General features: G+C 43.9%; 1 protein-coding gene across 1 annotated transcript in view; it reads right to left on the bottom strand.

Moving 5' to 3' along the window:
- Positions 1-15,304, bottom strand: part of IQCK (IQ motif containing K) — a 74,053-nt gene that overhangs the window by 45,067 nt on the left and 13,682 nt on the right. The window lies entirely within an intron of this gene.

Here is a 15,304-nt window from a genome sequence, read left to right as displayed (position 1 = left end):
TAATTGGCTGCTGTGCGGGATGAAATATGTATGAAGCATCTATTAGGGTTGTGAGCACATCAGCAAATAGTGACTCAGGTGATATAAAGAATTCTTTTTAAATATATTTTTATTGGTTTCAGAGAGAGAGGGAGGGAAAGAGAGAAACACCAATGATGAGAGTCATTGATCGGCTGCCTCCTGCATGGCCCCTGCTGGGGATCAAGCCTACAACCCGGGCATGTGCCCTGACCAAGAATCGAGCCAGGATCTCCTGGATCATAGGTTGGTGCTCAACCGCTGAGCCACACTGGCTGGGCAAGAATTCTTTTGTTTTTAAGATTTCAAATATGCCTCAAATTTTAATATGATGCCTATACACACATTTGCTATTGAGAAATTGAAATAGCACATCAAAAATTTGTTACAACTCAAATGTTCCTTATAAGTTACCTACGCTGCTTCATAATGACCTTAAAATTACTAGCAAGAAAAAAAAGTACAAGGTTTATAGCTAAATCAACTCTACGTCATAATTATTTTCTATGCTAATGTTATCAGAAGGATTTCCACAACATAGGCAATAATGACAACTATATCCAAATCTTCTGAATCTTGATTCAATCTCAAGTTTCCCTCCTCTGGGTCTTTTTTAAGCAGAGATATTAAGGTGTAGTATCTAATAGTTTGTAGGGTCCTTCGCAGCCTTTCTTTCCAGACAGATGCCAATGTCCTCACTCCACATAGCCTCCTGTAGAGCAGGCCTTCACCCAGCCCCAGTCCAAGCCCCTGTACATTTTTTTCTCAGTCCTGCTATTGGGGCGACGTTTTGGTGGAAGGGAACAGAATTTGGGACTAGGGTCCAGAGTCAAGTTGCTAAGGTTCTTTGCTAGTACTTCTGAGACAGCTTGAGTGTCAGCTGAGAAGACTCCAGGGTCAAGGGTGGCCTAAGCTTCTTTGGTGAGTCCATTGGAAGTGTAAAGAATTCTGAAGACGTTTCTCCAGTCATCTTCAGACGCACCTATTTTCTGACAGCAGGGACTAATGAAAGATAGTGCTCATAGTAGGGAGCTTATTATATGCTTTTAGAATTTTCTCAGAAGGATTTTATTTAAATCTGAGTAAACTGTATTTATTGCTTTCCCCCAGTCCACTCAAATCCTCAGAACAGCATTACTTCAGGTTTGGTGCCACTTTCAAATCTGGTAGCCAAGCACACAGGTGCTACTGGACAGTGCAGTTGACCCTGCCAGCTGTCTACCCAAGAGCCACTCTCTACTTCATGTTTATTAATAGGAACCTGACTGACAATCCGCCCAGGGGAAAAACTACATTTCCCTGCCTCCCATGTAGGAAGGGACAGCCATATGACACAGTTCTGCTGACGAGACAGAAATGGACATGTCCTATGGATTTCTGAGAAAGTTCTGCTCTCTTCATTTTTGTCCCCCTTCTGCCTTGAGGGTCCCTTCTCCTTCTTTCAGTCTGGAACACCAATGTAGGGCCGGATGTGGAGCAGCACCTCAGCCATGAGGCCAAAAGCCACATGCTGAAGATGTGGAGCAGTGAGTTAGAAAGAGCCTGGGCCTTAAATGACTTCCTTAAGCCACAGCACCAGCTCAGGCCTGACCTACTCTGGACATCTTGATGTGTAAGGAAAATTAAACTTCATTTGGACTATTACCACTGCTCTTGAGTTATCATAACATGCAACTGAATGCAGTACCCAGGTGTCAGACAAGGCTAGTAAACCACAGGGGGAAACATCCTGCAGTAATGGGGGAGCAGGCATGCTGAGAAGGGCACTGGGGTGGAGGACCAGGTATCCTGCCTCCCAGGCCATTTAAAGTCCTTGTAACCCAAACAGAACCCTTAACTCCTTTTAGAGAACTGTTATTTAAACTGGGAGGCAGAGGGTGGCTCTCCTTTTAAGATGGCAGGGGCTTAAACAAAGTAAACCTAGAGGTGTTGCTTGCCCTGTGTAGAGATCCTTTCCAGGAATGAAGGCCATATAGAGCCTGCTGGAAAATCTCTTTGCCCCTCCAGGTCTACCCTTCTCCGCCCTGCTACGTGCCTCAGGAGGCTCATTCTATGGGTCACATCACCCAGGCTCCTTTACTCTCTCGTTGGGTCCCACCAATGGGAGGTGCCAGTAGGAGAACTGAGAGAAGGGAAAGAAAAGGCAGGGCATTATCAGTTGAATTATGCTCCCACCCCTCCAATTCATATACTTAAGTCCTAACCTCTGGTCCTTCAGAATGTGGTGCATTTGGAAACAGGGCATAGCAATTCCAAGGAGAGTGAACAAATTTGGGGTTATATTAGCAAGAAAGAGGGGAGATACTATTGGGTAGACCCCCAGCGGCAGATTCCTAATGACACTGTACTAGACCCTGGATCCAGCTATATCTGAAGTCGAAATCTCCTGGACCTTCCAGATACATGAGCCAATAAATTCACTTTTTTTATTAAGTCAGTTTGCCCTGAGCTGTATATTGCTTGCAATAAAAGAGTTTTAACAACTATTCCTTTCTTCTCCAATTGGCTAACTCCCATTTGTCCTCAGGAAGGCTTTCTGAACATTCTTACCCTCTTCAGTTTAGGGTAGGCTCCCCTCAACCCCAGTTCTCTGTGTGAGCACCATGGTACCTCGGATGTAACTGCCTAACTGTGTGCCTATCTCCCTACTGAACTGTGACCTCTCCGAGGAAGAGCTATGTCTTCTTCATCTTTACGTTCGCAGCACTTGATCAGTGCCTTGCAGAGTGGTGATCAGTGAGTGGTGAGCAAAGGAACGAATGAAGTCACCACTTAATCCTCAAGCATCAAAGCAAGAACTCGTATATAGGAATTCTGACATTTATAAGTAGGAATTGCTAATATAAATCTGGACAATTTCTCTTCACTTTCTTCCCATATTTTATTATGAATATTTCCCCCCCTTTTTCCTTTTTATCCCTTCACTTTGAAATAGCCAACTCAGCCTTAAAATCATAGATAAGATTGAAAAGATTGTTGTGGAACTGATTCTCACCAAAAGGAAACTGCTACTTAAGATTTTTTACTAAAAGCTTTATTCTACTTTTTAGTAAATAAAATATAGTGGTGTCTGAGTTGCTGGAGATTGTTCACAGTCGTCATTGATCGGCTGCCTTGTGCACGCCCCCGACTGGGGATCAAGCCCGCAACCCGGGCGTGTGCCCTGACCAGGAATTGAACCCTGATCTCTTGGATCCTAGGCCGATGCTCAACCACTGGGCCATGCTGGCCAAGCTGTTCACAGTCTTTTACCTCATGCTGAAAGACTGCTGACCAGGGGAATAAAATTAAATGTACTAGGCCATGGAATGGGGCTTCTAAGTCTGCCCTGAAAGAGTAGGATTCCCTTCAAAAAGCCATTTTTAACCAAAATACAAAAATACTTGTACAACAATGCAGATATGTATCTAGCATGAATTGCCGTATAATAACTTAAACACTCAGCACCTATAGGGTGGCAGCGTCTCTCTCGCCATACAAAAGATGCATTATTCCCATGGCATTTACCGCTGTTTAGTGGTAAAGATCCCTCCTGCAAAGGGAAGGCAGCTTTACTCTATTAAACAGACTAAAAAATAGCCAAATGATCAGATCTATGAAGGTCATGAAGACAGACTTAATCACTTCATTGCAAAGAAATAAAATGGAAGAAATTGTGTTCCTTCTGTTCTGAGCAAACATGGACGTGCTGTGAATACGCAGACGCGCGGGACACTGGGGATACTGTTCAGCTGCTGTTTAAAAATTATCTGCTGGGAGCTGAGAGACGAGAAAGCAAAAGGAAATTTATGGTGACTGAGAAGATAAGAGAGGAAGTAACCGAGAGAAAAATTAAAGCGTGAGATTAAGAGAGTGGGCACCCAGGGTTTATGTAATGCGGATAGATACACTGAGTTCATGACTGTGAAGGGGGAAATGTGCAGGTTTGGGTGAGCAGAGGAAACAGGTAAGGTGACCTCAAGCAAGGTTAAAAAGCAATTTTTAAGAATCCAGAATTGAAAGGAAAAAGACTAAATGTCAAGAGAGAAGTCATCATTACATCAGCATGAGTCTGCAACTTATTTTGCAAGCATCCAAAAGAACAAGATAGCTGGACAGCCCTGGCTGTTTCTCTCAGTGGTTAGAGCGCCGGCTCGTGGACTGAAGGGTCCCGGGTTCAATTCCAGCCAAGGGCACGTGCCTCGGTTGCAGGCTAGATCCTCAGTGCGTGTGCGGGAGGCAAACAATCCATGTCTCTCTCTCACATCGATGCTTCTCTCTCTCTCCCCCCTCCCCACACTCCCTAAAAAGCAGTGGGAAATACCCTCAGGGGAGGGTAAAAAACGAAAAACAATCGTGGACAGAGGGATGGACAGACGGATTGGTGTATGGGTAGGCAGAGAAGCAAATAAAGAAAAATGGCACCTGAAGAATCCAGGTGGTAAATACATCGGTGTTCACTCCAAACTGTTATCAGCTTTTCTACACGCTGGGGAAAATGTTTTAATAAAATAGGGGGAGGGAACAGGGGAAGAGAACACTATCATAAAAGACTCAAACCTCAGAGAGAAAAGGCAGATATCGGGGTTCCACCCAGACAGTGTTCTGTACTGATTTTTTATGTTGGACACACATATGATAGGGGACAAGCATGTATAATCGTATGAGCATGTACTTACACACATATAATAGGGCACAGACGTGCATAATCATATGGGCATGTACTGTATTACACACATATGACAGGGAACAGACATGTATAATCACATGAGCATGTACTGTATTACACACATATGACAGGGAACAGACATGTATAATCACATGAGCATGTACTGTATTACACACATATGACAGGGAACAGACATGTATAATCACATGAGCATGTACTGTATTACACACACATATGATAGGGGGCAGAGATGTATAATCGTATGGGCATGTACTTTATCACACACATATATTAGGGGGCTGAAGACTGGAAGGCGACAGAGCTCGCCCTGGAAAGCCCCTGACTCGTCAGGGAACTAACGTGGTCACACTCCAGAAAGGGCACCCGCACATGCCGCGAGGTTCATGAAGGGGAGTGTGGCTGGCCACGGCTGCCACGCGGGTTGAGACTCTTTGGGTTTGGGAGGGACAGAAATATGCTCGGGTTACCCTGGTTACTGTAGGAGTACTTAAAGTCATTTTAGGCTAGATTTAGCTGCGACAAACCACCCCCAATTCTGAGAAGCTTATACCATCAGCAATCTGTCCTCAGCTGTGCTCCGAGCAGCCCAGGCAGCGGGGGTCTCTGCTCCACAGGGTCTCTGCTCCAGGCCTCAGGCTGCCAGGTAAAACTCTTTCTGAAATATGGCCAGTTATCACCCAGACAAAAATAATATGGTGAACCACGCTTTGGCTCTTAAAGTGTGTTTGGAAACGACATATGTCATGTCCATTCATTCCACTGACCAAAGCAGTCACATGGTCAAGCATCCCTTAGGGAGAGGCTACAAATATTTTTGAACAATATATTCTAGCACATGGGTTACTGTAAGGAAAACGAGAATTTCTGACTGGGGACAAGGCCAGGGCTCAGGAAGAAGCAGACCAGTGTCAACAGCTGTTCAGGGCACAGGACAAACTAGACATAGTTGTCTACCAGTAGTTCTGTAACCCCAAAACTCTAGTTCCAGTTCCAGTTCTAGTTCTAGCACTAGTTCTAGATGGGACTCAGCTCTTAGGCTGTGGCTTCTTTCCCAGATTGCTGCTGCTCTCTCCTAACTGATTCTCCTCTTTCTGCTTCAAGGTCTGCTACCTCATGGCTTTCTCCTGGTGTCTGGTCTCTCCTCGTCTACTCACACTACAGTCTCTGTCTTCTCTGTGGTCTGACATACCAGCTCCCCAGATGGGAAAATCTGTTGGGCTGGTTAGACCCCCACCCAGGACAGACCATTCCTGTTGGGTAAAGCCAGTGTACCAGGCCATTAGCTAGCCACTTGCCATCCTAGTGTGGCTACCTACAGGGCCTGGAGCTTAATCCTGGTTCAATCACTGGTGGCCAGGGTGATGGGGACATGGACAAGGCAGGGACAAAGGGCTACAGATAAGGCTGTGGGCATGGCATGCGCTTAGGATGTCACAGCCTCCTTTCCCATGTAGATATTTTACACAGTAAACTTCCAGACACCCAATACCCCCAGATGCAATGAAACTGATCAATAACCATGATCGTAGAAATGAGCACACACTTGGACTCTAACCAGATGCCAAAATAGTTATCACAGCAAACTTCAAACAAGGATTCATTTTTCCTCCCACTGCATAAGAATTTCATTAGAGAAAAATGATACTTCTCAAAAGAAGTTAAAAATATGCACTCATAACACAAAATATTAGCCAAGACTTCCAGCATGGGCCATGTGGTCATTTCTAAAAGTGTTCTTCATTAAAGGGAGTCATGCTAAAATAATCCTGCCACACCTTTCCTGCAAGAATCTATTTTTTCCACTTCTTAAGAATTTTTTTTTTAAACAAAAGCTGATGGTATTTCTAATTTTCCTCATTGCTCAAGGCTAGGAAATGGACTTTCTTCCCTTACTCACCAGAACCCTAGCAACTTTAAAAGATATTCAGGAATTTGATTTTTTTAAAAATACAATAAATGACCATTAGATGGGCAAAGGATGTTAAAAAAAAAAGTCTTTTGTTTTACTGAATTATTCACAGAAGCAAATTTTTGTGTCATGAGATCATCAAAGAACTTATCGGCATTTGGAACTAGTTTCCTGACACCAACTATTACTTACAATACTCTTCACTGTAATAGAATTTGATGAGTAACCAAAAACCGAAAGGGAAAATTTTATGTTGCATGTGGTAGGAAAAGAGGCAGGAAGTCCATCGCCTCTATCCAGACTCTGCACTGCATCCATATTTAAAGCTGCAATAAGATTTATTTTCAGCCATCATTTTACTCATTCACAAAACTCCTGATTTCTTTCCAAATTAAGCAAGGTGCACTGTTCCAGTTTGGCCCTGTTCAGTAAACACTTACCGAGGACCTATGTGCCAAGCCCTGTGCTAAATGCTAGAGACAAAGAAATGTAAGATGTGTCCCCACTGTGGTTAATTCAACATCCAGCAACCACTCCCCAGCTGGACAGGAGCTGTGATGCGTGTAGAGGGTTAACCCAGGCCCAGCTCCAGGGTGAACGTTGATAAGGGAGTCCAGATACCCCACCTCACTTTCCACCCACACCTAAACCAATACGGTCCACACTTATCTTGGCCCAAGGCATTCACTGGACCAGGAGTGGGCAGGTAATCACTTTCAGAGTGGTAAGATGTGGGAGGAGATGTGCTAGAGCTTCTGGGAAATGACTTCCTTTGCTTTTCTAAAAGAGTTGGACCATTCTCTCCTTCTGGTTGATGTAGTTGGTGGATGCAAAGCCCAGTGGCTGTAGCTGTGTTGTCATTTCCAGGGAAGCCAGCCTAAGGACAAAGCTGACTCTGCATGAGACTAAGCAGAAAGGCAGAAGCAAACCAAGTCCTCAAGTATTCCACTGAGCCTCTGAATCAAACCAGTCCTGAAGCCTTCCTTTTTGTTTGTTTGTTTTTTGTTAATCCTCACCTGAGTATATTTTTTCCATTGATTTTTAGAGAGTGAAAGGGAGAGAGGGAGGGGGAGAGAGGGAGGAGAGGAAGAGAGAGAGAGAGGAATATCAATCTGAGAGAGAGACATTGATTTGTTGTCTCCTGTAGGCATCCCGACCAGACCCCAGGATTGAACCTGCAGCCCAGGTACATGCTGTTGACTGGGAATCAAACCTGTGACCCTTTGGTAAACCATACTGGCCAGAGCTGAAGCTTTCCTTCTTTATCTCAGAAACTTCTAGTTTCTGGAGTCAACAACTCCCCTTTATTATTTAAGCCAGTTTTCTGCTAGTGGCAACATAATGAGTCCTAGCCAAGATAACTGCCCAGTGTCCCTTCTGCCTTCTTTTGGTAACAGCACCCTGAGTTCCCTTTGGGATCCACCATTCCCTAACTCTAAAGCTCTGTGCCTTGGGTAGGGCTCCTTTGCTTACGATCCCACCAAATCCCCTTAGTTTCAAGGATTAATTCCAAAACAGGTAACTGACCTGAGACAGTACAATTAGAGAGAAACTCTGAGAAAGACTTTTTCTTTCTCTGCTACACTTGAGCCTTATGGGACATTAGACTGGTGCCACAGGGGAGGGGCCGTTTCAGGGTGAAGTGAAGACATAGGAAACAGAATCAAGAAATGGTGTGAGAGACATCATCTGGGCTCCCAGATCAAGCTGCCAGAAGGATCTCCCCATGGGCCTCTTGTCTACATAAACAAACAAACAAACAAAAACTCCTTTTCTATGGAAGTCAGTTTGAATGGGGTCTTCTGTCACTTGCAGGATCTGCCCTCAAACAGTTAATTGCAGCCACTATGGGAGTTAGCTCTGCACACTTGACACAGCCACCTGAAATGAACTCTTGAATTCATACTACATTTTATTGTAACAATATAAACCTTTTATCAAACACTGCTTACAGTAAAAATCATTAACTTTACACAAGAATTTCCAAATGAAGCTTACGGTGCAGCCACTAAGCCAGCTCTGTTTAAGTTAGCAGTCCAATTAAGTTCTAGTCTCTCGTGTTCCAATTAAACTAATTCCAAGGTATGGCAGGATGGCAGGGTATCATTTAAAAGTATCAACCCAACTGTAATTTTTAATCTTTAAAATGATATTTACATGTCTCAAACTTAATTTGCTCCAGTGGGACACAACACAGCTCATGAGAAGAGGAACGGTGCCGTAGCCTTTGAATCAACCTTCCGTCTAAGGAGAAGGCTGAAGGTCTACCTTCACAATTGCATAGTTGATTTCCTACCTTAAAATCTTCCCCCCTTCCAACTCGCACAGACTCTGACCAGCCCAGGGCACCAGGGAAGGCAGCTATAATGATAAATGGAGGCTCAGGAAGGTCAATGTCAACAAAGACTCAGTAAGGAACAGTCAGATCTTCATGAAAACTTGACTCCCACAAAAATTCCTGTTTCAGTATCAAAATTATTTGCAAAGTCAGCTTCACAGTCATGCCTCCAAGAGACCCAGGGCCTGGAGTGTTCCCTTCAAGGCCGGCCCTCTGCTCAGAGAAGACAGAGATGTGCCAGGGCTTCCGGCAGGAGCTCTCTCCTGATCCCTTTCACTGCTCCCGCCTGAAAATGGATTCAGTCTTCATTTCACTGTCAGTGGCCCTGGACCCACCTCTCCTCCCTCTGGTTTTTCACTTGCTGACATTTGCCTCTGCGTGAGTCCCACCTTCACGCACCATCCTTAATCACAATGGCTGCCCTTCCTGAGCACACACCCTGCTCTAAGTGCTGCACAGACAGCATCTCATTCAATCCTCCCAACAGCCCCGATGAAGTGGGTACTATGATGATCACCCTCCCCATTTAACAGATTAAAAACTGAGGCCCACAGGGTATAAGGAATCTTCCCAGGGGGCCAGAGGTAGCAAAAGCTGAAGGATTCCAGCCCACCTGTCTGCCTCCAGGACCCCCGCCCTTCATCACAGTATTCTGCCAGAGCCCTCCATGTTTCTGGGTCTGATCTCCCACCATTCCACCCACCACGTGGCCAGTCCAGCTCACCTCTTCCTTACATACTGCCCTGATTTTGTCTTCCATCCCAGGTCTAAGGAACTTTTTCTGATTTAATTTTGTTCTTATTTTATTGCAACTTTTCGCTGTAGTTGTGCCAGTCACTGAGCTTAATGCTTTAAACATAACCTTATTTAATTCCCATTAAATTCCCTTATATGAAGCAATTACTGTTATCATTATTTGCATTTTACAGAGCAGAAACTGAGGCTTAGGGAGGTTAAGGTTACAAGATCACAATGCTACCAAGGCCCAAGCTCACATATCTAGGAGGTAGAACTGGGCCCTGGGTTCAGGTCAGCATGGCTCCAAATTCTCTGCTTAATCATTAAACTTCCCTTTTACTGCCTCCCACATAATAGCAACCACTACTACTACAAAATTCAGGACAGGGCCAGGACTTCAGAATGGAGGTCAGTAAGCTTTTTTCTTAAAGAGCTCAACAGTCAATACCTTAGGCTTGGGTCACAACTACTCTGCTTTGTCACTGTAGTGCAAAAATGGCCCAGACAACATGTGGAGGAATGGGTGTGACTATGCTCCAATAAAACTTCATTTACAAAAACAAGCAGCTGGCCAAATGTAGACGCCTGCTTCAGAACATTATCAATAACAGATAACTTTTCATGTGGAAGCATGGAAAAAATCCATAGTACTTGATTTCTGACACAGAAGTTTGATTTCAAGAAAGCTTTGTTTCATTTCTCTTCTCTATTTCCTGGATAAACATTTATTATTCCAAAGGATTAGCCATTTAAACATCTTTTGAATCTGGAACTAGTTTATCACTTGGGTTTCCCATAAGAAGTAGCAGGAGAAATGCTGTCCTCTGACCTAAGAGGGTCAATGACATTTTAAGATAGACTCTTTTTTAAATGAATCAATTGGACATTATTTTCATTCATTAAAAAAATGGCTGCCTGGCTGGGCATGGCTCAATGGTTGAGCGTCGACCTAGGATCCAGGCAATTGGGGTTCGATTCCCAGTCAGGGCACATGCCCGGGTTGCGGGCTCGATCAATGACTCTCTCATCATGGATGTTTCTCTCTCTCTCTCCCCCTCTCCTGTCCTCTCTCTGAAATCAATAAAGATATATTTAAAAAAAAAAAAGGCTTCTATCCTTCTAAATTCTCAAGAGACACCTGCAATACTTGCAGTCTTTCCTTTCCTGCGCCCCTCCTCTCCCCTCCCCTCCTCTCCCCTCCTTTCCTTCTTTCTTTCGTCACTAGCTGTGACTCTAGCAGCTCCATAACCCTTGGAGTTCTCTTCATATTAAATTCTCAGGTTCTAAGCTCACCATTATTTCTAAGAGAGATGTTTCGATTTTTACAAATATATATTATTTTTTAAGGCACCAGAAGTTTTGGCATGATGAGGAAAGTCCATCCTCGGGCATGTGTAATACCCAAAAAATATCCCCTGTTGAGGGGTACCACCTTCCATTCATCTAGGCAGCAGCTGGTCACTCAGAAGGGGCTGCGGGGGAATGTCATTCCTGTTACAGACTTGCTATTTTCCAAGCATAATGTTAACAAAAGTTAATATATAATGAGTGCTTTCTATGTGCCAGTCTGTCAAATTTTACTTCACTCATTTATCCTCATAACAGCTACATATTATTAGGTTATTACTGTTATTATTCCCATTTTATAGATTAGAAAATAGGGTCACAGAAAGACTTGCCCAAAGTCACTTACTGATAAATGGAAGAGCAAAAGTTTGAACCCAGTTGGATTCCAGGGCTGGCTCCCTTCCCACATGACCTCATCTGATCCTCTCAAAAATCTTGCCTATAGTTTACTCATGTGGAGAGGAGAGAGTTGCAGACAAGTTACTTCCCTGAAGTCACTAAGCTAGAGCCAGAAATCAAACCTGCCACCTGCTGCCAAATCCACCTTGTTTCTAATGCAGTATGAGGTGAAATGCAAAAGGACCACCACCTCCACCCCTCCCTCCACACCCTTTGCAGTGTGACTTTACAGCTCTTCCCATTAAGATGGAGTCTGTTTCCGAACTCCCTGACTCTGAGCTGGCCTCATGACTGCTCTAGCCAGCACCATGCAGTGAAAGTGACAATGTGTCAGGAGCAAAGGCCTTGAGGATGCCCACTGGAGTCCTTGCCAGCCTGCCCAGCTACCATGTGAACAAGCCAGGATTAATCTGGAGGAAGATGAGAGACCAAGTGGAACAGGGCTTAGGCCATCCTAGCCCAGCCAGCACCCAGCCTACCTGGTACCTGGCCACCGGCACGTGAATGAACCCAGCCAAGGCCGGAAGAACCACCCCGCTGAGCCCAGTCTAAACTGCTGCCTTATAGAACAGTGAGCTAAACAAATTATTGTTTTAAGCCACTAAATTTTGAGGTAGTTTATCATGTAGTAAAAAGTTAACTGATGCCGTGTATAACTAAAATGCAATTCACGGCCAAATGGTAGTTTTCCCTATTTAGCTGGGCCAGTCAAAACCGCTACTACAGCTCCTGGCACAAAGGTATGCCCCCAGAAGCCAGAGGGCAAAGCTTCAGAGCAGAGAAGGGAAATCCTGTCACAAAGCCACTGCCCATTACTTCGTAAAACCACCATGGGGTCACCCTCAGATCAGAGCTTGTTGACATTCTTTTCAAAGCCTTGTCTTTTGAGGATGACTTTGATTTTTAGAAACAAAAGTAACTCCTAGCCAAGTATGGAAATGAAGTGATCAATGCTGCTTTTGTTGGGGGGGTGGGGTGAAGCATGAATATAAACTTATAATAAGTTCTTCCTGCATGGTTTACAAACTGGATCTGACAGCAATTCCAAGTCTCAGGGAAGTATTTTCAACACTAACGGCCTTATTGAAATAGTAGGACAGAGTACCAGGCTCTGTAGCCAGATACCTTGGTTCAAACTCTGGCCCTTCCTCTTCGGGGACATGTGAATTTGGGTAATTCTCAGGCCTCAGTTTCCTCATCCACAAAATGGGGAAAATAAAGTCACCAATTCAAAGGGTTACTATGATAATTAAATGAGATGTTAATGTGAAATAATGCCTGGAATATTATTCTACAATGATTGTGATTAATCACCATTCATCAATCACTCAGTTGGTAACTGATAATGGTAGATTCTTACAGATCATCCGTTCACTCTGAGTCCTATTTCATATTTAGGTACTAACTTCACATCCCAGCAGGACAGCTACTTAGAACAGCACACAATTTAAAACTTACAAATTATTTCAGAATTTTCTATTTAATATTTTTGGATAGTGGTTGACCAAAGATAACTGAAACCATGAAAAGCAAAACTTCGGATAAGGGGGGACTACTGTAGCTGTGTTCCCAAGGATGTGGAATGAGGGGACTTCAGATTGTCTTGATGGGCCCAAAGCAGGTGGACAGACAGCAAATGCTATGAAATGCAGACCAGGACCTCACAGAAGTAAAGAATACAAACCTGAGATCACCAATTGGTGAGACCTAGCTCACAAAAGTGTTGACATACTGTGCTGTTTACTCTTTTTATTTTTAATTAACTGTGAATAGTCTTTAATTTTTTACTGAATTTATTGGGGTGACATAGGTTAACAAAAGTATACGGGTTTCAGATATACAACTGTACCATGCATCATCTGAACACTGTATTGTGTTCACCGCCCCAAATCAAGTCTCCTTCCATCACCATTATCTCCCCTTTCCCCTCTTCTACCTCCCCTACCCCCCCTTTCCCTTCATTTAGCACTATATTGTTGTCTGTGTCTATGAGTTTGTTGTTTTTTTTGCTTAATCCCTTCACCTTTTTCACCCAGTCCCCCAACCTTTTAAAAAATTAACTGGGACAATGCATGGTAAAAGCTGGATTGGGGGTTTGTTTCTATTGAAGACTCAGAAGACGTGGTCACACTGAGCCCATGTCTGCATGGTGACGATCAGTAGGGAACGAGAAGCATAGCAGCTGCACCTGAAGTGCACAAGCTTCTTCAGCGGCCTCATCCCCACCACTCCTTGGTGTCCCTTTATTGTTATTCCAGGCCCATTTTATTATTTGCCTGGCCCCACAGCCCTTTGATCTTTCTTCCTTTTAGTTTTCATATTCCAGGTATAGTAGGTTTAACATTGCCCCCAAAGATGCCCAGGTCCTAATCCCCAGGGCCTGTGAATATGTCACCTTACATGGCAAAGGAACTTGGCAGATGTGATTAAATTAAGGATGCTGAGATGGGGAAATCCAGGTGGGCCCAATGCAATCACAAGGTCCTTATAAGGGAGGCAGGAGGCCCAAAGTCAGAGAAGAGATGTGACAATGGAAGCAGGTGGGAGCGATACTATTGCTGACTTTGAAGATAAAAGAGGGCCATGAGCCAAGGAATGCAGGTGGCCTCTAGCAGCTGGAAAAGGCAAAAAAAAATTCTGCCCTGGAGCCTCCAGAAGGAGCATAGCTCTGTGGATGCATTTTAGACTTCTGAACCAGTTATTCTATACCCTGCAATGGGCAGGATAGTTCTGCACAATAAAACACTGTCCTGCAGCCCAAATATTTTTAAATATCCCACTGGATATTTACTAAGTAAAAAACTTGTTCTAATGATCTGAGCCAAGAATCTAGCTCCATTTAAAACATAAACCCCAGGGCTTGTTGCATGGTTTTAATATACATCGATTTTTGCAGAAAAGCAACTACCATGTAGATCAAGAGAAAACTATACTTTGCTTTATTCAGAACCTGAGTGTCTCACCATTCCATAAAATCAGATCACCATTGACAGTGTCAGTCACAGTATTTGAGTGACTGAAACAACACATGTGATTCAATCTGCCTTTTGTAGCTGTTGTGTTCATAGTCTCTGTGCATAGGTGCAAGCAAATGACCACTTAATATCTTCTAGTGTAGTTTTGTTTGAGCTTTATAAAAGGAAATACATATTACTAATACTATGATTTTTGTTGTATTTCTCCTTTATGTTATAGTCCACTGTAATATAAATGACCACTGTATATGTTTTTTAAATTACTGTATAGATATTACGACAGTGGCCCCTGATTAACTGTACCTCCTGGGCCCCTCTGCAATGTAACTTGGCTACTTCTTCTACATGGAGTCTAGACGTCACCTGCTTCTGAGATGCTTTGTGAGCTGCTGGCCTTGTGAATTGTTTTGACCAATGGGATGTTATGGAAATGATGCTGTCAGGGTTCTGGAACCCAGGCCTTACATTGCTGCCTTTGCCCTCTTGAAAGGCTGCCCTGAAATCACCAGGCTATGAAGGTGAGGGCCTGGCCTAGTGCAGGATGGGAGCATGTAGAGGAGAACTGAAGTGCCTTAACCAAGAGCCAGCACCAAGGCCCCTGACACAGGAGTGAGGCAACCCTGAAACTTCCATTCCTGCCCCATCACCAGCCAGATGCAGTCACATGAGTGAGTCAAGGTGAGACCAACAGAAGAGCTGCTCAATCAGCCCACAGAAATAATAAGTCATTGTTGTTTTTAAGTCACAAAGCTTTCAGGTAGTTTATTACACAACACCACAACAATTAGGTAACTGGTAAACAGGTAATGTTAGTTCAGCTTTCATTTTCGGATAGTAAGAAGAGCACTATAAAGTGTGATGACAAGGGAGCACTGGACACAGCAGGGTGGATAACCACTGCTCAGACAATT

The sequence above is a fragment of the Miniopterus natalensis genome, chromosome 3 (assembly GCF_054644295.1).
Source record: "Miniopterus natalensis isolate mMinNat1 chromosome 3, mMinNat1.hap1, whole genome shotgun sequence".
NCBI classification, from domain to species: domain Eukaryota; kingdom Metazoa; phylum Chordata; class Mammalia; order Chiroptera; family Miniopteridae; genus Miniopterus; species Miniopterus natalensis.
The sequence above is the reverse complement of the archived record's forward strand: the minus strand, read 5'-3'. Positions and strand labels throughout refer to the sequence as shown.